The sequence below is a fragment of the Eurosta solidaginis genome, chromosome 4 (assembly GCF_040869045.1).
Source record: "Eurosta solidaginis isolate ZX-2024a chromosome 4, ASM4086904v1, whole genome shotgun sequence".
In the NCBI taxonomy this organism is placed as follows: domain Eukaryota; kingdom Metazoa; phylum Arthropoda; class Insecta; order Diptera; family Tephritidae; genus Eurosta; species Eurosta solidaginis.
Genome location: NC_090322.1, coordinates 109,175,296 through 109,201,210, shown reverse-complemented (window position 1 = coordinate 109,201,210; position 25,915 = coordinate 109,175,296). Strand labels below are relative to the sequence as shown.

Genomic DNA, 25,915 nt, shown 5'->3' with positions numbered 1-25,915 from the left:
AGAGTCATATAGAACTGTTATCAATTATATACGACTCTTTTCCTAAGAAGGGTGGTGTAGCATTATGCAATTACCCCTTTTTATGCCAATGCATTTCAGCATGTGCATCATGACCTCCTATGCGAATGCTTTCTTATGCATATTTAAATACCGACCACACACAGTCATATTGCACTCATATTACAATGTTGACCCACATAAATTATGTTCACCCCAACACAGCGGGAGTTCAACGTCATATGAATGCCGACAACAACAAGCATATCCATTTCCATTTGTTTGTAAACCCTTGCTCAATGAGTCACACTGACAAGCACACGTGCCGGTCAGAATGCCCGATCGCCAGTGTCTGTTTGTCAATGTGACGTCATAAGAAATATTTGCTGACTCGGCACATATGAAATAGAACGTAGTTATTTCTAATATGTAAGGCGGCCACCGTAGTGTGATGGTAGTGTGCTCCGCCTACCACACCTTATGCCCTGGGTTCACACCCCGGGCAAAGCAACGTCAAAATTTTAGAAATAAGGTTTTTCAATTAGAAGAAAATTTTTCTAAGCGGGGTCGCCCCTCGGCAGTGTTTGGCAAGCGCTCTGGGTGTATTTTTGCCATGAAAAGCTCTCACTGAAAACTCATCTGCCTTGCAGATGCCATTCGGAGTCGGCAAAAAACATGTAGGTCCCGTCCGGCCAATTTGTAGGGGAAATCAAGAGGAGCACGACGCAAATTGGAAAAGAAGCTCGGCCTTAGATCTCTTCGGAGGTTATCGCGCCTTACATTTGTTTTTTTTTTTTATTTATAAGTATTTATATAATATTTTTAATAGTATTGTAAGACCGTTTACTATAAAAGAGAAAGTAGTTCAGTAATAACATCAATCATATTCTGACGCTCAACCTTAGCATTTAATTTCAATTCATATGATAATAGTTCACCTACACCGGCAGAGGGTTTACAACCGCTTAGGTGCTCCTCCCATTTCGCCCGCTTGTGTTCATCCATAAGCAATCTGATGCGTTGGTTTATATCCCTTATTTGGGGGTCGCCGGGATCGAGCTGTCTTATAGGGCCACGTTCTCTCGCTAAATTTGCGGCCTCCGTTGGGAAGTGGGGCCGAATTTCGGGAATTCTACCGGCGGGAATGAAGCGAGCCGAGGCGGATTCAATGACCTTGCGGAAAGCACGCTCCCTTTGGCGGGCATCAGTCGGGATTGGGAGGGCAGCAAAGCGGTTGTTTGTAAAGGATTTGTATTCGTCCCACTTTCCTTTTTTAAAGTTAATGAAAGTGCATCACGATTGTCACGATTGAAATATCCGGCGAAATGTGACAGCTTCCTACCATACGTGTGGGGGCCGGTCCGTTTATTGTGCAGAACGTCGTTTCTTCTCTTTGATCCGCCAACATCTCACCCCTACTTTCCGCCCGCAAGTTTGAATGCCATAGATCGTGATGGGCATTGAAATCGCCTAAGATAATGTGATTGTTACCAGTGAGTAAGGCGCTGATATTAGGGTGGTATCCACTGGGGCAACAGGTGGCAGGAGGGATGTAGATGTTGATAATTCTAGGTTTGCATCGGCTGACCAGACAGATAAGCCTTGACGTTCTAAGACACTGTCCCTGTGGTCGATGTCGGGATCAAATATATGATATTGCACAGAGTGGTGTATGATAAACGCGAAACTGCCTCCATTTCCGCTCTTGTGATCTTTTCTGTGGACATTATACCCAGAACAGGTCTGCAGTGCAGATCTTGCTGTGAGTTTAGTCTTTTGAATCGCAGCAATGCGGATGTTGTGCCGCTTCATGAAATCGATTATCTCCGTGATCTTCCCAGTTAATCCATTACAGTTTAACTGCAGAATCCTGAAGTGCATAGGGGGAGACGTCGTCACTCTGGAAGTAAGTGACGAGTGACTACGCCTGGGTTGTGGAAGGCTTGGACGCGACTGCTGTTGTGGCCCTGGGACTGGACATCCTTGGGTAAGCATTGGGGTACCCGGTGTATTTGGGTATGCGGCCTGGCAACATGGCGCAATGAAAACCGTCGAGGGGTTGCCGTCGCGGAGATCAAAACGTCTAGGAAAGTGGCACCGTCCATGACAGGAGCTGCATTGGGCGGATGACGCAAACATATATATTCTGTGCTGGCAGACGGTGCAAAGGGAAGTAGGGACTAAGAGTCTGTTTGCCTGACCTACACAATTGCTGCCGGAAAAGAGAGGGGGAGAATACGGGGGCGGGGGCTGGTGCTCGGCGTTGCTCCCGACTCTACTACGGAGATTGTAGGTATGAGTGGGAACAACCGTGTGAGTTGGTGGCGCCGTGTGGCGCGAGCAGCAGCGGGTACTTGTTGTGGCTTGCTGAGCAGCGGAGCTGCTGGAAGGTAGCGGGAGCGCTAAGGCGAAGATTACGGGACGTCCTAGGGCGTGAATAGCAAGGAGCCACAAATTATTTTAGAAGTTACGTGAACTTCTGGTTTTGGGATCTAGCCCAGAACAAGCTATCCGATGCAACCATCCCTTACACGAGATACACTGACAAGAGCATGACCGTCCTAAAAAGATTCTTTTCCGGCAGATGCAGCAAAACCATTTCTCAGGACCGGGGTCAGGAGACGGACCCGGATTGGGTTCGATACCCGGAGCAAGAGAATATGGAGTAGTCGCGCTGCAAGGAGCTGCTGGGAGGATGACAATTTGTGGGAGGGACGCAACAAATTAAATGGGGTTACACTGAAATGGCAGTCCTTGGTCGGGAAATCCCGAGTCGCTCCGGTTCATAGAACCGACGGTCTTGGGAAACGTCAGTTTGTTGTTCTTTATATAAAGTTTCTAAATTTATATCTTGAGTTGAAATTGCATTTATTTCTGGAATACGGGAAAGTATGTCGGCAACTATGTTGTCTTTTCCACGTATATATTTAATATCATTTGTAAATTGAGCAATTTATTCAAGATGACGTAGTTGATGAGGAGATCTACCTAGTTTAGAATTTAGAACATGAGTTAAAGGTTTATGATCAATATAAATTGTAAAAGTTCTACCTTCAATAAAATGTTTAAAATGTTTAATTGAATTATAAATTGCCAAAAGTTCACGATCAAATGTTGAGTACTTAGATTCTGTTGTAGTTAATTTTCTTGAAAAATAAGCTAAGGGTTATAATATATTATTGCTAGTTTGTTGAAGAACTGCTCCAATAGCAACATTTGATGCATCTACTGCTAATGATAAAGTACTATTTTTGTCGAAATGTGTAAGTAAAGTATTATTAGCAAAAAGTTTTTTAACCTTTTCGAAAGCTGTTGCGGTTTCATTTGTCCAATTTAATTGTTTGAGTTTGTTTTTAATTGCATGTGTTAACATTTCATGCAGAGGACTAATATTATGTACAAACACACACAAAATTGGCAATTTATTACGCAATTTATCATATAATAAATTGTAATAAAAAATTGCATTATGAATTGTTTCAAACTGCAAATGCAACCTTGTAAAGTGTGTTTTTTAAGTAGATTTAAACGTCAGTTACGCATAGCTCAACTATATGGTTGGCTCATCTCATCAGCTGATTTTATTTTTTTCGTTTCACTGTAGTAGGCATTGTCAAAAGAAGATGGCAAACTCAAAATAAAACGAAAACATTGAACACATTTTCTTACAACAAACAAAATTTCAAAGTTTTATGTTTTCAATCCATTCCATTCGTCTAATAGCAAGATGCACATTTTTGGCAGTCTGAACAAAGGTATATTGGTGATGTAGATTGCAAATTACTATTGTGTAAGCTAAACGGAGTAGTATGAACACCACTCAATTTAAATCGAAATTTCCTCAATTTATTTTTCTGTTTGAACATAGTATAAGTTCTGTTGCTAACATTTTAATATATCTGTGAGAGTAATTTACCATACCTAAACATTTTTGTAACTTATTTATAGAAATTGATCTTTCAAAATTTGTTATGATTTCAATTCGATCTAAAGATGGTTTAATACCTTCGCCTGGAATTTAGTAACTTAAAAAATTTAATTTATCTACACCGGAGTACATTTTGAAGGTTTGATATTTAAATCATATTCTTCAAGCCTTTTGAAAACTGATTATAAATGATTTATATGTTGACTTTAACACTGGCAATATGAATGTCATCAATGTATGTAAATACAAAATCGGAATCCGAAAATACTTCATTAATAAAGCGTTGGAAAGTTTGAGCACTGTTTCGTAAACCGAAAGGCATTCTTACGAATTCAAACATTCCAAAAGGGGTAGTTATCAATGATGACATGATACGAAACATTCATTCTCTCTCAATTCGTTTCCAGGAATGGGTCTTAAAGTTCATTCAATTGTAAACATTGGTTCATTCGATTGTAAACAAACTTCATTCGTTTCCAAGAATGGGTCTTGAAGATCAGAGTTGCGTAAACCGCGCAAAAAAAATTCCAAGAAATCGGTGCGTTTTCATTATTTTTCATTTCAAGTGTATTCAACTACATAAGCGGATCAAAAAAGGTACAAGAAATAACAAAATTAAATGAGCTGTTATATTAACGCACGAAAAGAGATAAGTACATTTTATCTTAGCTATCAAAAAATTTAATTTCACGTGTTGTCACGGAAAAATTTTTAACGGGTAAAATAAGCTTTTTTTTGTATTTGTGATCCTGAAAAAATTCGAGTTTTTTGATATCCCATTTGACAATCTTGAGTAAGTTTTCGGTGAAAATCATAAATTAAACCTTTACCATGTAAAATACCCCAAAGATATTCCGAAATGCCCAAATTTGATTTTGAGTATGATGGCATCTATGGTCAATGTTATAAAAAATGCACATTTTCACGCGCTCTCAGAGAGCGAGAAGTTTCATATCATGTCATCATTGGTAGTTATTGCAGTTTTATGAATGTCTTCTTCTGCCATTGGAATTTGGTGGTAAGCACGCACAAGATCAATTTTGGAAAAAAAATTTTTTGTTTTTTAAATCAATTGTTAAATCGTGGATATGTGGTAAAGGATACCGATCTGGTGTAGTAATAAAATTAAGTCTTCGATAGTCTCCTCAAGGTCTCCAATCATTTGGTTCTTTTTTAGGAACGAAATGAAGTGGAGATGCAATAGGAGAATTTGAGGGTCTGCATATACCCGTTTTAACTAAAAAATCAAATTCAGCTTTAGCAATTTTAAGTTTGATTGGATCAAGATGTCTGGGTTTCGAAAATGGTAAAACACCTTTTGTTTCTATCCTGTGAACCGTATGGTGTTTAACTTGTTTAGTATAATCTGGTTCACAGGGAATAGATGGAAATTCATTAAGTAATTTTGAAAACTTATTTTCGACAATAAGAATTTTGAGTGAGAAAATATCAGAAAATCCAGAAGATCCAGCAACTTTAATTTTTGTAGTAGAATCCATTATTTCTTTATTTTTAATATTGACAATAATTCCGAATTTTTCTAAAAAGTTTGCTCCTAAAATTGGTGTATCAATGTTCGCAATAATGAATGGAAATTCAAAATCTCTTCTTAAACCTAAATCAATTTTAAGTAGTTTTGTACCGAAAGTTTCAACTGAAGAATCTTTTGCTGCAGTCAAAGTAAGATCCGAATTTGTTTTACAAATTTTAAATTTAGAAAAAGAATAACTGATACAACTGCGCCGGTATCGATAAGAAAATTAAGTTTATTGAATTTATCAAATATGAATAGGCGAAAAGTAGGTTTAATAATAGTTCCATTATCCGTGACCGTCATAATGGATTGTTTCAGTTTAAATTTTGTTCGGAATTTGAAATATTATTTTGATTGAAATTGCATTGGGGTATACATTTAAGAGCGTTATTCTTAAATTTTTTGTGATACCATAAAATATATGTTTGTGTATTAAAATTTTGATTGTTTGAAAAATTTCTGGATCTTGAAAAATTTCGAGATTTAGATCTACTTCTATCTTTAGATCTTGAACGGATTTGTAATTGATTAAAATTGGAAATATTATTTAAATTTCCATAAATAGCCGTAGTTAATTCAGTTAATTTTTTAACGCATTGATCTACAATATTATTATTTATACTCGAAACTATAGGAGATTTGGAAGAATGGGGTTTGTTGATTAAATCAAAAAGTTTGTCAGCTAAAATAATTACTTCATCTTTATTTTGATTGTTACTATAAGTTAAATGGATTTGTATTTCTTGTGGCAATTTACGAATCCATAATTTTAAAAGTAATTCGTGACTTACAATGAAGTCAGTACCTATAAGTGATGTGATAAATCTGAATAATTCAGATGGTGAACGATCGCCAAGTTCAGTTTTTGAAAATAATTGTTCTAATCGTTTCTCTTCACTAAGAGAAAATCTTTCACATAAAATTTTTTTGATTGTATCATATTTATTGAAAAGAGGTTAATAACGTCTAAAATTTTAGATATAGTATCTCGTTGAAGAGTACCTAAAATATTTTGAAATTTTAAATTATCATCATTGATATTGTTAATTTCAAATTGTCTTTCAACAAGTAAAAACCAGGCATCGGGAGATTCTTGCCAAAATTGTGGTAATTTAATAGATTTAGTAGAAGAAACATTTCTTAAGTTATCTTGTGTTGAAGTATCTTGTGTTATATTAGAAATGTTGTTTTGTGCTCTATTAATGTTAGAGGTTTGAGTTGTATTGTGAGTCATTGTGTTATATGTATAGTTGTTATTTTGATTTTCCGAATTTGTAAAATTACGAGTTCGTATTGGTGAACGTAGAACCATATGAAAACAAATTTAAATCAAAAATTTGGAAATTAGAAAATATTTAAGAATTTTTTTGGAAAGGGAGTTAACAATTTAAATAAAATATTTATTTTTATATAAAAAAAAGTAAATTTAAATAATTTATATAAAATTGTTAAAATATAAAAATAATCTTAAAATAAATTTGAAAATTAAAAGGTTTAAAATTATAAAATTTTAATTTATATTATAGTTGCAAAATTTTAAATTTAATATTATAAAAATTGCACTTACATAAAATTAAATTTAATAAAAAAATATTAAAATTAATAAATAGTTGATTGATGATTGTAAAGATTTTAAGCGAATCAATTGCGTTTTTTGACGTGATAATCATTAAATACATAGTTATTGCTGTTTATGCAATGGTTTTGTTATGCAATGGCTTTGTTATGCAATGGCTTTGTAAGTAGAGGACGTTAAAGGTTACGAATGATTCCAAAAAATGGCATACAACATGATTTGTTCGCTGAACAGTTGACGTAGTGTATACTTAATTAAATAATTTATTATACACAAATTTCACACAAAAATCTCTTTGTTATAAGAGAAAATACGTGGTTAACTTTTATAAATTTTCGTTTCGATGATATGTGCGTGGAATAAATGTCGCACGCAGAGAATATTACATAAATAAATAAATGTGTATACACACACATACGAATGAGTGAATGTAGAAAGGATAATTGATTTTGATTATTTTAAATTTTTGTTCATCAAATCTGCTAAAATTTGGTTTCCATTTTCGGATTATTATTAATTAATTTGTCGTAATCTGTTTTTGGATTTAATATTTGTATTTATTTCTTTTATGATAATGTTGTTAATTAGGTTTATTATGCATAAATAATAACTTAAAATATCTTGTAAATGTCTTAAATCATGTTCAATTTTTCGTAGTAAATTAGTGATTTTAAAATTTACTCCGTATTCCGTTAGTGGCAAGCATGTATTGTCACTTTTCCGTTGGAACAGAAAACACTGCCAATTCCACTGTGTAGTATTTTACATGGGCTTTTATTGGTCAGTTGCCAGCCTGATCTTCAATTAACTGAAAATTTGCCCATAAACAAAATTTGCTAGATCTTGCTGAACAGAGATCCTGCCATCTCAACAAACAGTTCGCTAACTGCCAAGAATTTTAAAGACAGGACTAAAGGTCCTGCCAAACTAAAGATAAAAATTTAGAAATCCTGAACCGAACAGGATACAAAGGAAGGTGACATTTTGCAGTACAAAGAGGATTTCCAGAAAATTGCTACCATCATCAGTTATGAGGATTTGAGCAAATTAAAATCGAAGTTAACGGCAAAGAAAATTAAACAACATTCTGATCGGCAACAAGGATGACTGACCACATAAAAGCATAAATCGAGGTGGAATAAGGATGACTGAGCAAATAAAAGCATAAAGCGAGCTGGAATAAGGATGACTGACCAAATAAAAGCATAAGCGAAGTGGAATAAAGATGACTGACCAAATAAAAGCATAAGCGAGGTGGAATAAGGAAATCCTGATCGAAGGCAAAAATCCGCAGCAAACAACACTCAGACTGGCAGCAAGAAATTATAAATATTTAAGTATAATTAAAATTTTTTTAGAATCAATTGAGCGGCTTCAGGGACGCTAAACTATGAGCAAAAACTTCGTTTTTGATTAGGATTTTTTTTAAATATGGTAGGATGAACAAAATTTTTTTTACAAATAGTTTGATGTCAGCCTTGAAAATGGCATAAACTAAACCTAAAAATAGAGAAAAAGATTGAAGCCCAATGTGGCGTAGAAAAAAATAATAATAGCATAAAATCTTATTTTAAACAATACTTTGTAAAATAAATTCAACAAAAAAAATAATAAATTTCAATTTTAAGAAAACTAGAAATGTTAAAAATATTAACTTTGGAAAATTTTTTTTAAGAAAATCAAAAATTTTAGAAACAAATTTTAAACAGTAGTTTCTATAATATTAATTAAATAAGGAAAAATACAAATAACAAAATTCTTCTTAGATCTTTATAATGTCAAATAAATCAAGCAAAATGGCATAAAAATTAATTTTTAAAATATTTTGTAAAGTGAAAAAAAAATTGTTAAACATTTTTAAATTAAACAAATTTTCCATTAAAAACAATATTTTTTATACTTTAATAGCGTTAACTAAATAAACAAGCAAAATGGATTGCATAGGATAAAGAATAAAATTAAAAAATTTTATTAAAAATTAAATTTAGTTCATTTCTCACAGGAGCAGGAAAATGATGATAGGAAATTTTGACATGGCTTGGTGGACAAAGATTGCACACGTCATTATGATAGCATTAGCCGGATATGAATTAGGAAAGGAAAGTTCAGGAAACGCAGAAAATAAAGAAACAGAAAATAGAATATTAAAATATGAACCACCAGCTTCCCCCGAAACAAAAGCTGCCCCAAACATCCCAGATGTTTGACTAGCAGATTTAATCTACGTTATCGTGCTATTAGTCATTGCAATAATCAAAAACTATATGAAAGTTAAATATAAATAAAAAAAAAATAAATGTAAGGCGCGATAACCTCCGAAGAGATCTAAGGCCGAGCTTCTCTTCCAATTTGCGTCGTGCTCCTCTTGATTTTTCCCTACAAATTGGCCGGACGGGACCTACATGTTTTATGCCGACTCCGAACGGCATCTGCAAGGCAGATGAGTTTTCACTGAGAGCTTTTCATGGCAGAAATACAATCGGAGCGCTTGCCAGACACTGCCGAGGGGCGACCCCGCTTAGAAAAATTTTCTTCTAATTGAAAAATCTTATTTCTAAAATTTTGATGTTGCTTTGCCCGGGAGTTGAACCCAGGGCATACGGTGTGATAGGCGGAGCACGCTACCATCACACCACGGTGGCCGCCGAAAGTTAAATATAGGCAGTTGAAAAATGCTCAAGCACACATTTAATATTCAAGGCACTCTAAACCCCTTTAAAACCAAACCTAAAGCTGAAGAAGAGCAACAAATAATTAAAGTAATAACTCTTAAAATTTCGCAATCAACAATAAAAGTAGACAGATTAACCCTGTCAAAGTTTAATAGCAAATCAAAATTTGCATAATCCCTTTGAATGCTCCTGACAAAGATGGTCATGAAGCAATAGGAAATTCTAGGACCGTGGAAATATGCAAAAAGAAAAAAAAATACTGAAAACCCAGCCAATAAGAACAACAAAAAGAATGAAGAAAAAGTCACAAAGAGAACTTATAAAAATATATGTGAAGCGCTATATAATTTTGCAGCAAAAAGACATGTCGCGTTAGAAAGGATTTCAAGCAACCACATTGTTGAGGAAGCTATTGACTTAGGAGAATATTCGACCAGGCATACAAGAAATGCCGGCAATCCAGGACTTGAAATTTATAAGGAAAAACACAGTTGTCCTGAGGGACAAATTGGTGAAAAATAATTGAATATTTACTGGAGTAGGCAAATTTAAAATAATAACAGTAGGTACTCAAGTTCTCAAAGATCAAATAACTGCACTAACCCAAGAGGTTTTGCATGTGACAATCCCGATAAAAAAAAACAAAAACAAAAAAAATTCTTAATATAAATCATGACGATTCTGTCTTGGTGGCCGCCAACGGAGGAGTCAACTATCTAGACCTCACGATAAATATTGATAAAGAATCCAAAAGATTTAACTATGACATATATAGAAAGTCAACGGCCACCGACACAATAATACACAATACCTCAAATCACCCTCAACAGCGTAAAAATGCAGCATTAAGGCACTTGGTACATAGACTTGAAAGAACACCTCTTACACAAGAGGCATATAAGAGAGAACTTGAGGTCATATGTATATAATATCGCTGCAAACAACGGATATAAAAAAGCACTAGTAGATAAGCTCAGAAGGACAAATGGAGAACCAAAAAGGAAAATAATAGCTGGACGACTATGACATATACTGGAAAAGCAACATATAAATTGGCAAACTTCTTTAAAAAATACAACATTAACACAGCATTCAAAACATCGAACAATCTAGGGCGATGCCAGCATAGTTACATAGGAAAAACAGGACGGCAAATAAGAACGAGGTTCAGAGAACATATTAGAGATTACAACAAAAAAATACGGAATCCAAACATTATACCCGAGTCCAACTTAGCGAATCACATGGTCGAGAATGAATGTTCCCAAGCAAACATCAATAAAACAGTTAGGGTTCTTCACATACAGGAAAAGGGCCGACGCCTCAACGTACTCGAAAACATGGAAATCTACAAACAGAAAACATTCGACGGTAGAATAATAAACGAACAGATAAACACAATTTCTGACACAATATTCGAGCCTTTAAAACTTGTTTACAGGAAACAACTTAATCACACAGGTACAACAGACAAATACACAACAACAAATAAACGCAAAACAATTAACACACCAAAACAAAAAACCGACAAAGAAGGTCAAAGGACTAAAATCACAGATTTCTACCCACCCCAGTCAGCCACACAAATCGATTAGTAAACCACCCTCGGTTCTGAATGAACACACAGCACATACACATAACTAAATATACACAAGCATCAATTTGACAATACCTGCTCATATACCTACGAATTACAAATACAGGACAAACGACAACAACAGATCAGAACGAAAATCGACACTGATGATGGCACAACGCCGAAACCGGTTTGTCTCAAAACCAAATTTGACAAGGGATGACGGAAAATCGTTCCAATATACATCAAAAAGATACTGCTGGAAAATACGAAAAAAAAAAAACAAAAAGTATAAAGATATGAAAATGTTTGCATCCACTGTAACTCCCGTTTACCCATTAATTAAAACTACTTTGCTCTTCCATCAATCACAACCCCTAAATTTTCCGCATAATTATTGACAGATTTCTTACTTTATCTGTCCTTAGTTTAGTAGAACTCGATAAACAATGAAAATCGTTGTTTAATAAAAATGGTTAATACAAAAATCATTCACCTTTAGTTAGTAGAAATATCACATTAAATAAATAATTATAAATTTACTAGCCCGAGTCTCATTTAAGAAAACCTCACAATTCAAGAAGTCATAATTTTACATATTAGGAAAAATAAGTATGCCCGGATTCAGATAGGAAAACCTAGTTTTTTAGAGATGTCATAATTTTAAGGAAAATATCTTTAACTTAAACCTCAATAGAATAGGAAACACAAAAAAAAAATATTTTTACTTAACCCCCAATAGAATAGAAAATAATATTGAAAATATTTTTACTTTAACCTACCTACAAAATAGGGAAATAACAGTCCATAAGAATAGGCTTACCCAATATAAAAAATATGCTAATGACTCGCAATAATTTAACCAAAAAAAACAGTTTCAACAATAGCACTCCACTTTACTCGTCATTCAAAAGTCAGCACACAACACAAACGAAAATAAAAATGAGAAAACAAAAACAATAAAAATTGTATTATATCATATTGGTATCAAGTTACCATCAGTTCACAAACGTTAATTTGTAAACACAAGCCAGTTGTGCAAAACACTACTCATCATAGTAAATATACAAAATAAAATAATAGCAAAATTCATCATATTATGAAAAAAAAACACGATTAAGCATAACGGGCACTGTCTGTAAAGCAAATGCAAACGAATAAAAGCAAAAAATTCACTACTTATAGCATAAAGTTAACCCTATGACATAAATTACAACTGAATGCAAAAGATTGAAATTTGGTAACACCAAGCAAGTTGACTGGTTCATTTAACGTAAAATGAAACAACACGGCACACTTATAACAGTGACATTAGAGTGACCGTCTATAATTAAGCACAAAATTATATACGCTAACTTAAAGGGCCGATGGTGACGTGTTGCGTGGAATTCACCTCACTTCAAACACGCTTAACGTTACAAATATACATACAAACAAACGTTCATATCTAACTGACTCAGATAACCACCATAAGTTCATTCGCATTTGCCAAATACCCCAATATATTGATGCGTCATACCAACCAGCTTACGCTCGGATCATATTGACAATATGTAGGTCAATACAATAATTTGCTGACAAACCACTTTTCATTATTAAGTCATGCACTTCTAGTATTTAAACATTAATAAAATTATATACGCTAACTTAAAGGGCCGATGGTGACGTGTTGCGTGGAATTCACCTCACTTCAAACACGCTTAACGTTACAAATATACATACAAACAAACGTTCATATCTAACTGACTCAGATAACCACCATAAGTTCATTCGCATTTGCCAAATCGCCCAATATATTGATGCGTCATACCAACCAGCTTACGCTCGGATCATATTGACAATATGTAGGTCAATACAATAATTTGCTGACAAACCACTTTTCATTATTAAGTCATGCACTTCTAGTATTTAAACATTAATGTAAGTATGTATGTGTACGTTAAGAACTTTTGTATAAATAGAAATTAATTTCGTCAATAAAGTATAATCGCTTTCCAACGCTACCCATCAGTGTTTTTATTCAATCACATACAACATATTACAACTGTTTTTTTGTTTTTTTTTATTTTTTTTTTTTGTAATGAAAATATGTTGAAAAAATTATACACGCGTTTTATATTTTTCTGCTGTAGTGTGCATAGTACCATGATACCAAAAATGGAGGTAGTTCCATTTAGTGACGTTAGCCACTTGACTTTTGCGGAGACAATGACGATTTCAGCAAAAACTATATACCAGATTGAAAAATGTTACGAATTTTTCTAATTTTGATGGATTTTATCCTAACGGATACGACTAAATTACTTTCATAGTTATTTTAAATAAAAAGGCAAAAAAAAAATTAGCCGCATGCATTGCAAATATTTTAATACGAAATATCAGATTAGAAAATATTGTTTTTAATAAGTCTTTCGAGCTTCCGAAAATTGCTTTGGTGGAAGAAGCAAGAATCGATGTATACAAAGCAAGGGAATATAGCCTTCTTAAGTGTTCGTACGTTTGCTCAGAACATATTGACAAAACATACAATCAATGAATTGATTGCCCAAAGGAAGTTCTTATAAACCGACACCGCAATTTCTAAAGAGTTCAGCATACTTAAACGCAATTTTTATGAAATTGAATGGCGATAAATTGGCTACAAGTCCACAACTTTTATTTATTGTATAATTCAAGTGTAGCGCTTGAGGAGGAAATTGTTAAACCACTTTTTAGGGAGAACATTTCCCTGTAGCTCTGCAGGTTAGCCACTAGTTATGAGAGTTATTTTGCCCGTTGTACCAGGGGTCACCTTGAGTCAAGCCCCTCCTATACACATTCTGCGCCCTTTTAGTATTGTCATAGATGTGGCGCCCCACAAACGTAACAAATTAAACACCTACCACTCAATTTAGACTTTCGAGGTACACTTTTCCTCAACATGTCTTGAGAAATATCCACTCTAGAGGCATGATAATAGGGCCATGCTAGAACAACTGGATTTTTCGTGATTGTTTTTTTATCTAGGCATCAAACTGCCATTAAGATATGAGTCATTGACTAATTCAGTCATTATCCACTATTTTTCAATAAAGATTTATGTTTTACTGTATTTTCAATCGATATGTATGCACATAAATCGTGCTAAAGCAGAAATTTCCATGCCGAAAAACCATAATTTCGCCTTAAACTGTAACGGTATGGCAACGCTTCTAGCAAAACAACAAACATTATGAAACTTCAAAAATCCCCAAATACGTCAAAAAATGTTGAGTGGAACTACCTTCTTTTTTATACCATGCATAGTACAGGTTTACAAGTATGATATGATGGGAAGGAAACAATTCCTTTCTCCTTCTAACACACTGCAGTTTGACACTTCGGTCAGTGGAACATGCTTTTGACACTGAACGAAGTGTCAAAATTACCGAGGTTGCTGTCGTAGAAAGCGACACAGGGAAACAAAAAACGGAGCGGAATATCAGATATGGGTTGCTGTGATGGTAAATTTTTTTGAACGTGAAAATGTAGTGCACCTATATGGGTCCTACAGAAAATTATACAAAAGTCTTGAATTGGGGTATCTGAGGACGCGTAGTTATTCCAGCTTTAAGAATACAAACACGGGTGCTAAGTTTTTCTACCCGTTCAAAAGTTCTCCTCGAAAAACAGTTTGAAACCGAGGTCGACTGCAATAACCCGTCCAAAAATGTGGAAAGAGAAATGAAAAGACGCGTTTTGTCCTGTTATCAATAGTCTAAGTATTCGAATTATTGGAAGCGAGGCAAAAATGAGTCTATTAATACCTCCCCCGACGGTTTTGGTCGTGTTTTAGCAATCGTCCCCGGTAACAAGGTATCACAATTTGTTAATTAAAATTGTCCAAAATATATGGAGTTTATAGAGATGTGTAATTAAACGCTCGTTTGAAAGTAAACAAGGATATTTCTTTGTAATATAACAATAGCTGTGTTTTTTTCACGTCTATATACGTTTCCGCTTAAACTTTATATGGACTGCTAAGCGACAAACTTTAAATACACCTTTGAAATTACTACGCACAAAATTAGTACTACTAAATTTCAATACGCATTATACTCAGATGTAACTGAAATATGTGTCCATGTTTCACCCTTTGCACTAATCCCATGTATTCTATGCGCGTCCACTATCTATCATAACTGAGTCAGCTATATGTTATACACAGAAATACAACAGAGGGTTGTGTCTCCGCTTTTCGGTACACCCTGTAGCTGTAGCTAGTTGTTTAACCACTGCCGCTAGATGGGTCTCCTAAGCCTTATACGCCAATTACACGGCTCAAGTATCCTTGTGCCAATTACCAATTTGCACAAGGATTTGACCGGTGTGTGCACTGGTTGCGCTATTTGCGCAGAGAACTGCGCTAAATTCAAAACGATTTTGATATTTACGCATGTCTGCAAATATTGCAAATGCTTTTTTCTTCGTGTATGGTGAATCTTACACAGTTTACCTGTGGTTCCTGATAATATAACATCAGTAATTATTGTTAAAAAATGTTAATATCGAAGACGTAAGGACCATCTCTAGCTTGTAACAGGAATTCACACAAATTTAATAATACAAAATAATTTTTTATACAATTAGAACATATGTTTCATTTGTTGCGCTAGTTGAAAAATGAATATTGCGCAGTGCTGCAAGGAGTTGAGCTGGTCTTTCAATTAAAATATATATTTTATAAGTACAATGGAAAATAAACGCTTCTGGTGCGAGTTTTTCGACTTATACCGTGAATTACCAGCACTGTGGAAAATAAATAGTGATTTTTTATACAATTAGTGCCTTTTTTACACAAATAAAACACATGTTTCATTTGTTGCGCTACTTTAAAAATGAATATTGCGCAGTGTTTTTGTGCCGTGTATGTCAAAATTTTTATTTGCACCAATTTCGTCGTTTTATATTTGCTCATGGTTTTTGTATCATGTATGGGCCGTCTTATCTAAGCGAGGATAGGCATTTTTTTCACACGCAAACGAAACGTATACGCGTGTAAAAAAACACGGCTAATACCCCTTGTTAAATTTTAGTCACGTTTGCACTAGCGAGAGTAGATTTTTTACATTTTTTTCCCATTTCGTACTTATTTATGTGATTGTGCATTCCGCTCCCACTTATAGGATGTGGGCATAGTACTGCTCTGCTCACACACGTCACAATGCGCGGCAAAAGGCGGTCAAATTTTCGGTTTTTTCCTCGACATTTTCGAGTCATTTGACAATCAATTTTACTGCGGTTCTACCGTTTATATAACCGCCATATAACTTGAATTTTACCTGCCGAATTACTTTACCTGTAGCAGCCACGAGAATAAAATATGAACCAAAAAAATTTAATTTCCAATATTTATTTTTAATTATAATAACCAAACATAACATATAATATAAACATTTATTTAAAACATATCATTAGATTTAGTCAATTTTTGCCAAATAAAAAATATATGAAGCGCCTAGATGCAAAACCAGATATTTAAAAATTTTTAAATAATATTTAAATTGCGGCAATATTGCATCGCCTAGCAACATTCTAAAAACCCGTATTGAAAATTCATAATAATTTACAAAATTTCAGCTTTTTTGTGCTTTTCTAAGTTTTACATATCATGGATTCATCTGGTTTTGCATCTTGGAGCCTCATATATTCATGAAATTGCAACTTAAATTAATACATTTAATATAAAAAGGAAGTAAGTACATTAATAATAACATAAAAATATATTAATTGCTTTGAGCTATATTGCTGCTGCAGCTAACTTTACATTTTGACAATTCAGAAGTGTGTTATATTCATGTATAATTTGAGTTGGTTACATGGTTTCGAATACAAAATTTGATTATTTGAATCAATTTAAGTCTACAACTTAAAGCTAAGTAGAAATTCAGATTAGATTTACTCTTGTTTTCAAATCAAGAATAATATTCAAAGGTGTCGTGGAATCGGATAGCTGTCGTAATTGAATTTGAAAGTAATGAAGTAAAATATGAATTAAAAAATGTAGGACTAGTAATTGAGTCAGACTTATTATTGTTCTAAATCTAATCATTCAAGCAATAATTCTGCAACCCTTAGCAGGAGTATTGATTGGTTTCAAATCTAATTCCAACAGCAATCGTATCACGACATACCTTATTATATATGTACATGAAATTATAACTTAAATTAATACAGTTGATAAAAAAGAAAAGTAAGAATATTAATAATAAATAAACTCGCCTTATTGGTTTTTATTTTCCAATTGAAATCTTTTCCAAGCGAATAGAAAATAATTTTAAGCTTCAGAAAAAACTCCAATTATTTAAATAATCTACAACTTAAAGCTTAGTAAAAATTCAGATTAGGTTTACTCTTTTTTAGATCAAGAATATTCAAAGGTGTCATGGAATCCGATTGCTGTCGTAATTGATGAACTTAAAAATGTACGACTTGTCATTAAGTCAGACTTATTATTGTTCTAAATCTAATTATTCAAGCAATAATTCTGCAACCCTTAGCAGGAGTATTGATTGGTTTCAAATCTAATTCCGACAGCAATCGTATCACATCCCTTATTATATATGTACGTGATATGGCAACTTAAATTAATACTGTTGATATAAAGAAAAGTAAATACTTTAATAATAAATAAACTCTCTTAATTGGTTTTTGTTTTCCAATTGAAATCTTTTCCTGTGCAAGCACATCGCTAACCTGTGTTGGCAAAAGATATGATTATACTGTCTTCGATAGATAGTCGGACGAGCCGCTACTCGGCGAAGTAGAGATGACCGTTGTGTCGGTGGCAATGTTACAACAGCAGTTTCTAACTTTACACCATCCGTACAGTGTGATGAATGCTTCACTGCCTTTTCCAATTGCTTAGCGCTAGCAATTTTTGCTGTTTGTAAAGCTTTAGCTGTAATGCAAATATATAGATGGGTTAAAGTGGTTTTCGTATGTTATTCAACAACTCACCCTATACCATCATCACAGCGTCCTCATCGATTTTGAATATGTGTACTGTTTCAGTATTCAGACCCAGTTCGTTTGGTGCAAAATTTTCGATTTGATGAATATGTATACTATCCGTTAGGCAGACAATTAGGTGCAATCGATTCATTCATATACTGTGGGTATTTGAGCCGTAGACGCAATGTCAGATATTTTGATTCGTTTTGAAGTGTAACATTTGTAAACAGTTGGGTTTCTCTGTTGTCACCATCACCACTAGAGAGCTATTGAAGAAACGCTCGACCAAGATAATATGTGAGATTTACACGCATAGATTTCTTCCACCTTTTCACAGTTATTGATGGAGAAAATGCGAAAGCCATATTTACCATCCAATACCGAAATAGAACTGTAGAGGAAGAAACATTTTATAAAATTTAATAAAATCAAAAAATGATAGTTGTGCTAAAATGGGGTAACGTATTGTATGTTAAAGTATAGCGAAGTCTCAGCGGTTTTGTCCTGGTGAAAATTGAGTTTGAATAAGTTTTATTCATCATTCTTAGAAGCATGTACGAAGGTACCTGGTAAGAAATTAAAAATCCTCAACGCTTTTTTGCTATAACTTAAAAAAACTCATATTCAAACTTCTGTTTAACTTCTACATATCAATAGCTACCTTTACCACCAGGAGTCACTATTGCTTCTACGCCTATGCTATTGTTTCCTACATCGATGAGCTTTGAAATAAAATAAACAGCTATCTCCCCAATCTCTCCATTTTTGTCGCCTCGCGAAACCTGATATTGTCACCAACCAAATCATCGGTGACCTTATTTAAAACATGACCGCGACAAATGTCGACCATATGGCATTACCCTACCGACTGTCTTACACCCTAAAATTTTGGGTGTGACTTTCGATCAGGATTTACATCTAAATCGTCGTTGGTGTGAGGGCTTAGCCGATCTCCATAGCGCCCGACTATGAGGAGGAGCTGTTTAGGACTGGCATCTACGCCGCTTCGCCTCAGGAGGGCGGTGGGATGTCGGTGACCAAGAACTGCCAACCCCCTAATCCAGGGTGTTATGCGGACCGTGCCTATTGGAAGATTTGCAGCCAGGGGATAAATTCGGCTGTATTCGAACGGAGCCTTCCCGATACCGGACCACCTCGGGAAGTATTGATGGCCTTACCACAGTAAGGGGCGCTGCTGTGGCTGACGGTTCTTTCCCCGTATATAATACTGGACCGCTGAGCCCGCCTTGTCGGGCTGGTGGTCGTACGACCAAGATGAACGACTCATTACCTAATTTTCATAAGGACGATGATAAGAAGGGGACTGAGCCGCAAGCCAAGGACGACAAATACGCATTAAGCGATGCGTCGAACTCGGGGAGCGAGAGTAGTGCTGATTCAATGAACTCCCTGTTGGAGAAGCACACAAATGAAAAAGGAGTAGAAGAGTGGAGAAGGGTACGGGGCAAAGAGCACTCTCGAAGTACCGTGCAGTACTAAGAATTGTACAACGCTTGGGAGCAGTGGTGGACCCAACAGAAGAGGAGATCGAGCGCTTGGCATGGGCTCATGAGGCGGTAGAAGTAGGTCGAAGGCAGTTCAAAAAGGTTTGCTGCGAGAAACCCTCGGTTCTGCAATCGGTATGAGGAGGAAGAAGCGTCGAATGGCAGAATGAAAAGGCAACGTTCGGCGGAAGGCGACAAGCCTGCTTTCAAGAGGCAGAAAGGGCCCAGTCCCAGAGCCGCGACGCAGGACAGTCCCATAGAAAAGACAAGTGGGCCCAACGCTGTAAGACAGATGGGCCCCAATAGCGAGGTAGCAACTACCTCGAAGGCTGCGAGTCAGAGGGAAGTTCCAACTATGGAAGTAGGAGATAAGCCAAAGGGAGATAATGCTAAGACTCCGACTTTCTCGGAGGTGCTAAAGGGAATTAACACTAAGACGCCGGCTTTTCCCGAGGATGGAAAAGCAGCCCATTGGTGCTGCGGGTCCTACAGATAAACCTCCAACACAGTAAAGTGGCGTCGAGCGAACTCCTCCTCCTAACGCGCTGATCCAGGAGCCGTGGCTTCCATCGGGAGGAAAGGTTTCTGGACTTAGCGCGTGCGGATTTGGCGTTTACTATGCGCAAACGGAAGGACGGGTGCGAGCTGTAGTAATGGTAAGGAAACAGCTGCATTCATATATGCTGCCTAATCACACTACTGAGGACCTCGTAGTGGTGGTGAAATCGCCGGGCTCAGATGGTACATGTCCGGCCATGCTACAAGTTTCAAGTAGGGCGGTCGTGGGATGGCTTAAAATAATATTCGATGGGTGCATAAACTGAATAATATACCGCACTCTTGGAGAACTGCTCGTGTAGCCTTGCTACCAAAGGGGGGGGAAGATCGGTCACGTGTATCCCAAAGATTATAGACCCAATAGCTTAACATCATTTCTGCTCAAAACCTTTGAGAGGCTGATAGATGTGTACATAAAGTCCAACGTGGATGAAAAGCTGCTCTCCACACACAACAGGCGTACACCAAAGGCAAGTCAGTAGACACCGCATTGCATAGGAATATGCTCTAGAAGTCTTCTTAAGCATTCTTAAGCAATAATTATCATTTCACTGACACAAATTTTATAGTTTTTTTTTCGGGATTTGGACACAATGTTGTTGTTGTTTTTGTAGCGATAAGGTTGCTCTCCGAAGGCTTTGGGGAGTGTTATCGATGTGATGGTCCTTTAGCCGGATACAGATCCGGTACGCTCCGGTAACACAGCACCATTAAAGTGCTAGCCCGACCATCTCGGGAACGATTTATGTGGCCACATTAAACCTTCCCCAGATCCTCGTCTGTTAGTGAAACAGGATTCGCCGCGGATAGGTGAGGTTGACAATTGGGTTTGGAGAAGCTATATATTGCGCTGGCAACCTGAAGGATTGCGCTACACAGCCCCTTGAATCTGGTATTTTAGTCGCCTCTTACGACAGGCATACCTACCGAGGGTAAATTCTGACCCCTAACCCGCTGGGGGGTATTTGGACACAATCGTTACATTATATTACTTAACAATTTAAAGGCTTCATTCTGTATTGCGAACGATAGCTCAGACGAACGATTCGCCTCCAAACGATTTCGTCTAGCAATGGTATTCTCTATCATTTTCGTTCGGTCTTTACCTTTCTAACTAACAGGAAGGCAAAAGTAATTGTCAAGTGATAAGTTGCCATTGTTTAACATAGTGCAAATACACTAGCGATTCGTCTCTGATCCGCATCGAAAGTTCGTTTCGTAATAGAGAATGAGGTCCTAAGATTAGACATTTTTTTCAATTTGTATTTTGACTTACCAGCAACAACAGAATCATGTTTAATTGTACGCCGCACAAGCATTATAGCATCATGTAACGAAGCTCAGTTTCTTCCAAAAATTGTTCAACACTGCCACGTAAAATCAATGTACTTGTTCTAGCATTAACGCAACCTTTAAATAATTATAAACTATAAAAATGAAACTAATGTCAAACCTTGGAAAATGTTGAAACGTTCACCACCAACCTGACGTTCTTCAAAGTAATCACATTGACCCAAAACACTTGAATTAATATCATTAGTTGTAGTCATAACAGCACCACCACAAGCTTTCATTCTACGTTTCCAATCTTCTTCTGCTACATGAACAGCACAGAACATATCACGATCTGCAAAATACTGTGTAGCAACATCACCAATTGGTAATTTAGAAAACACAACATTGGCGCCTTACTTAGCTAGTTTATTATACAGAATACGCCATGCAGCATCAACAATTTTCTGATACTCTTGGACATTGGAGGACATTGCTGTGGCAGATCATTTTTCCAATAAAGCACTTTGTTGCTCCTTTGATTGGCGCTTCGACATGTACAGCCATGTCATATTTTAGCATGCATAATTGTAATGCTTTACGTATAGCTTTAATGATGATACGTGCATGCACGCCTTCCTCGACATCTGGCTTAACTTGTTTTAGGATTTCACATGCTTAAAATACTACTGAAGTGGTGCCATCGCCGACCTGATAAGAGAAACATTTTTATTCTACACATTCTAATATAACAAAAAACTTACCTCAGCATTTTGAAATTTGGCGATGTCTACTAGAGTTTTACGGCTGGACTCAAAATATCCAATAGTTTCATAATGGTTGCCCCATCATTTGAAATTGTGGCCTTACCACTGGAATCAACAATATGCTTGTCCATACTACGTGAACCCAATGTAGTGCGTACAGTGGCACAATTGAATGCGAGGCATTGATGTTGGATATGAGTTGAGGTTTACCATGAGAGCTATCGGTACCCAAGCATTTTTTACACAAATACTCATGTACCCAATACAAGTTCAGGACGTTCATATTTATCGACACGCTGTCCGGTATGGCCCAAATGTTGGAAATATGCAGTTGGCACTGTTGAGAAAAAATATGGATCAATGAACACAAGTAAAAGTGAAAAGTTTTTTTACCATCTCTTGTTACTTTACACATTAGACATTGGAAACGACGACCAGCATCTACAAGTTGCTATTGAGCCTTGCAACGATTACATCTAATTGCACCCAATTCACCAAAATTTTACAATGGGTGGCTCATATTCACCCTCAACCGTGCGTGCCATTGGTGAGACGGTAAGTGTAATGGACAAAGCTGTTGTTTTTAATAAATCAGCTGTTGCAGGTATGCAATACAAAGACGACCTGCAAAGAAGAAAGATCAATGTAATTGCCAAACAAAACATTAATTTCGATTATCGATACCTGATCTTTTACCACATATTTTGTGGTCACCAATGGTGGTAATAAACCCTGTTCATTAGTAATAAAAGCACCACCAGCGCTATTTTGATTTTCAATTATAACGCTTATCGGATTTGGCATCTGATCGGGATCTAAACGGCGTTGGGCTTGATCATACTGTTGCGGCTGTTGATATTTACCAGTAACAGGTGCAGGTGGTTGCTAAAGAAAATAACACAAAAACAATCATCAGCAAATTTGTAAATTATTAGTTGTATTAGTAGTAGCAGGCGGAGGATATTTTGTACACGCAGCTTGGCAAAATGTCCTTTGGCACTGGCAAAATTTACATGCGACTCAGGAAAAGAAGTCCCGAGGATAAAAATCCTAACACGCTGGAAGTGGGCGAAGTCGAAAAGGACCTCAGAAGCCTAAGGGAAAAAAGACAGGTGGAGGTCCCCGACGGCACCACGAACGTGCTAGAAGAGGGCCAACCGCTAAATGGTGCTGTGACTCGCACAGAGGAACACACGGCACAACATTCACGAGGGGCTGAAGGGGGCCTCGAATACTCTAAACCAAAAGGGCAAGAGGAGGACGACGACGTCAAGACGAAGGTGCTGGAGGGGGACAAACAGCCCAATGGTGCTGCGAGTCCTACAGATAAACCTCCAACACAGTAAAGTGGCGTCGAGCGAACTCCTCCTAACCCTTGAGGAGGGTTCGTTTGACGTGGCGCTGATCCAGGAGCCGTGGCTCTCATCGGGAGGAAAGGTTTCTGGACTTAGCGCGCGCGGGTTTGGCGTTTACTACGCACAAACGGAAGGACGGGTGCGAGCTGTAGTAATGGTAAGGAAACAGCTGCATTCATATATGCTGCCTAATTACACCACCGAGGATCTCGTAGCGGTGGCCGTTGAGCAAAAGAATAAGCAGGCATTTATCCTGGCGTCCTGCTACATGGCCCATGCTGCGGAGGTTCCACCGATGGAGTGCAAAAGGCTAGTACAGGAGGAAGGGCGCAAAGGGCGGTTGGTCATAGGCGCAGATGCAAATGCGCACCACAATGCGTGTGGAGGAGCAGATACGAACGAGAGAGGCGAATCTCTATTTTGTTACATCCTGCAAACCAATTTGCAGATAGCCAACAGGGGAAATGTTCCTACATACATTGGTCCAACATCCAGCAATGTTCTGGATATTACATTGAGCTCCGAGCGTGATATATCAAGGTATGATTGGATGGTTCTCGATAGACCATCCTTCTCCGACCATGCGTATATAAGCTTCAGCATCCCACTAAAGAGGGTAGAGAAGGGAGGAACCTTTAGAAACCCTAGGGCAACGAATTGGACTAAATTCCAGAAACATGTAGAAACGAAACTGGGACAACCCAAAGAGGTTGCTAATGTAGAGGAACTGGAGGAGTCGAATGAATTCCTAACGAGGACGCTTATGACTGCGTATAACAAGGCTTGCCCTCTAAGAAGATTCAGAGGAAAAGCAAAGCCGCCATGGTGGAGCAATGAGCTGAGTCTTCTAAGAAGACAGGTAAAAGAAATGTTTAAACTCGCAAAGACCGCGGAAAGCGAAGCGTGTCGGGACGAGTACAGGGATCTACTGAGGATCTACAAGCGTGAAATTACGAAGAGGGCGAAGAGAAACTCATGGAAAAGTTTCTGTACGGACATAGAGTGCTCCAGTGAAACAGCACGGTTGAAAAAAGTCCTAGCAAAGGGAAACATAGTCCAGGGACTAATAAAGAAAGAGAACGGGGAATGGTCACGTGATAGTGAGGAATCCCTTGAGGTGCTTCTCGATACACATTTCCCATCGGGAGACGGTTTAGAAGAACCAGCAGACATCACTCACACTTCGATCACGGAGCTAGTGGTGCCGGGCTTGGTGACCGATACCAAGATCGAGTGGGCAGTGAAGACGTTTTCTAAGTTTAAATCGCCGGGCCCAGATGGTATATTCCCGGCCATGCTACAATTCTCAAGCAGGGCGGTCGTGGAATGGCTTAAAATAATATTCGATGGGTGCATAAGACTGAATCATGTTCCGCACTCTTGGAGAACTACTCGTGTAGCTTTTCTACCAAAGGCGGGGAAGATCGGTCACGTGTATCCCAAAGACTATAGACCCATTAGCTTAACATCATTTCTGCTCAAAACCTTTGAGAGGCTGATAGATGTGTACATAAAGTCCAACGTGGATGGAAAGCTGCTCTCCACAACACAGCATGCGTACACCAAAGGCAAGTCGGTAGACACCGCATTGCATAGGGTGGTAATAAGCATAGAGAAATCCCTGGAATATAAGGAGTATGCTCTAGGAGTCTTCTTGGACATTTCCGGGGCTTTCAATAATGTTGCAAAATGGGCGATTATGGATGGTCTTAATTACATTAAAGTACATCCTGCCTTAATCAGATGGATCGGCTGCATGTTAAATTGCAGAAAGATTACATCACAATGGGGATTGTACGAGGCCACGAAATCAGTGGACAGGGGCACGCCGCAGGGAGGGGTGCTATCACCTCTGCTGTGGACACTGGTCATCAACCAACTGCTCAGGCAATTCGATGAGGGACCCGTAAAACTTACGGCTTACGCAGATGACGTTGCAATTGTCATAAGTGGAAAATGCCTTCCAACGATTAGTTCTTTGATGGATCGGGCGCTTCGGGATATTCATACCTGGGCATCTAATGTCGGGCTGAAAGTCAATGCGGAGAAGACGGATATGGTCTTGTTTACAAAGAGGTACAAGGTCCCAAATTGGACCAGGCCTAAGTTAGGAGCGGTGACCTTACAGGAGAAACCTTGCACAAAATATCTAGGAATCATCCTAGACAGTAAGCTGTCATGGAAGCTCAACGTGGAGGAGAGG

The 25,915-nt window shown here is 37.1% G+C and overlaps 1 pseudogene; it reads right to left on the bottom strand.

Moving 5' to 3' along the window:
* LOC137248645 (T-complex protein 1 subunit eta pseudogene) overlaps nt 1-23,168 on the bottom strand; it is a 30,829-nt pseudogene extending 7,661 nt beyond the window's left edge.
* Nucleotides 23,169-25,915: the final 2,747 nt, after the last annotated feature.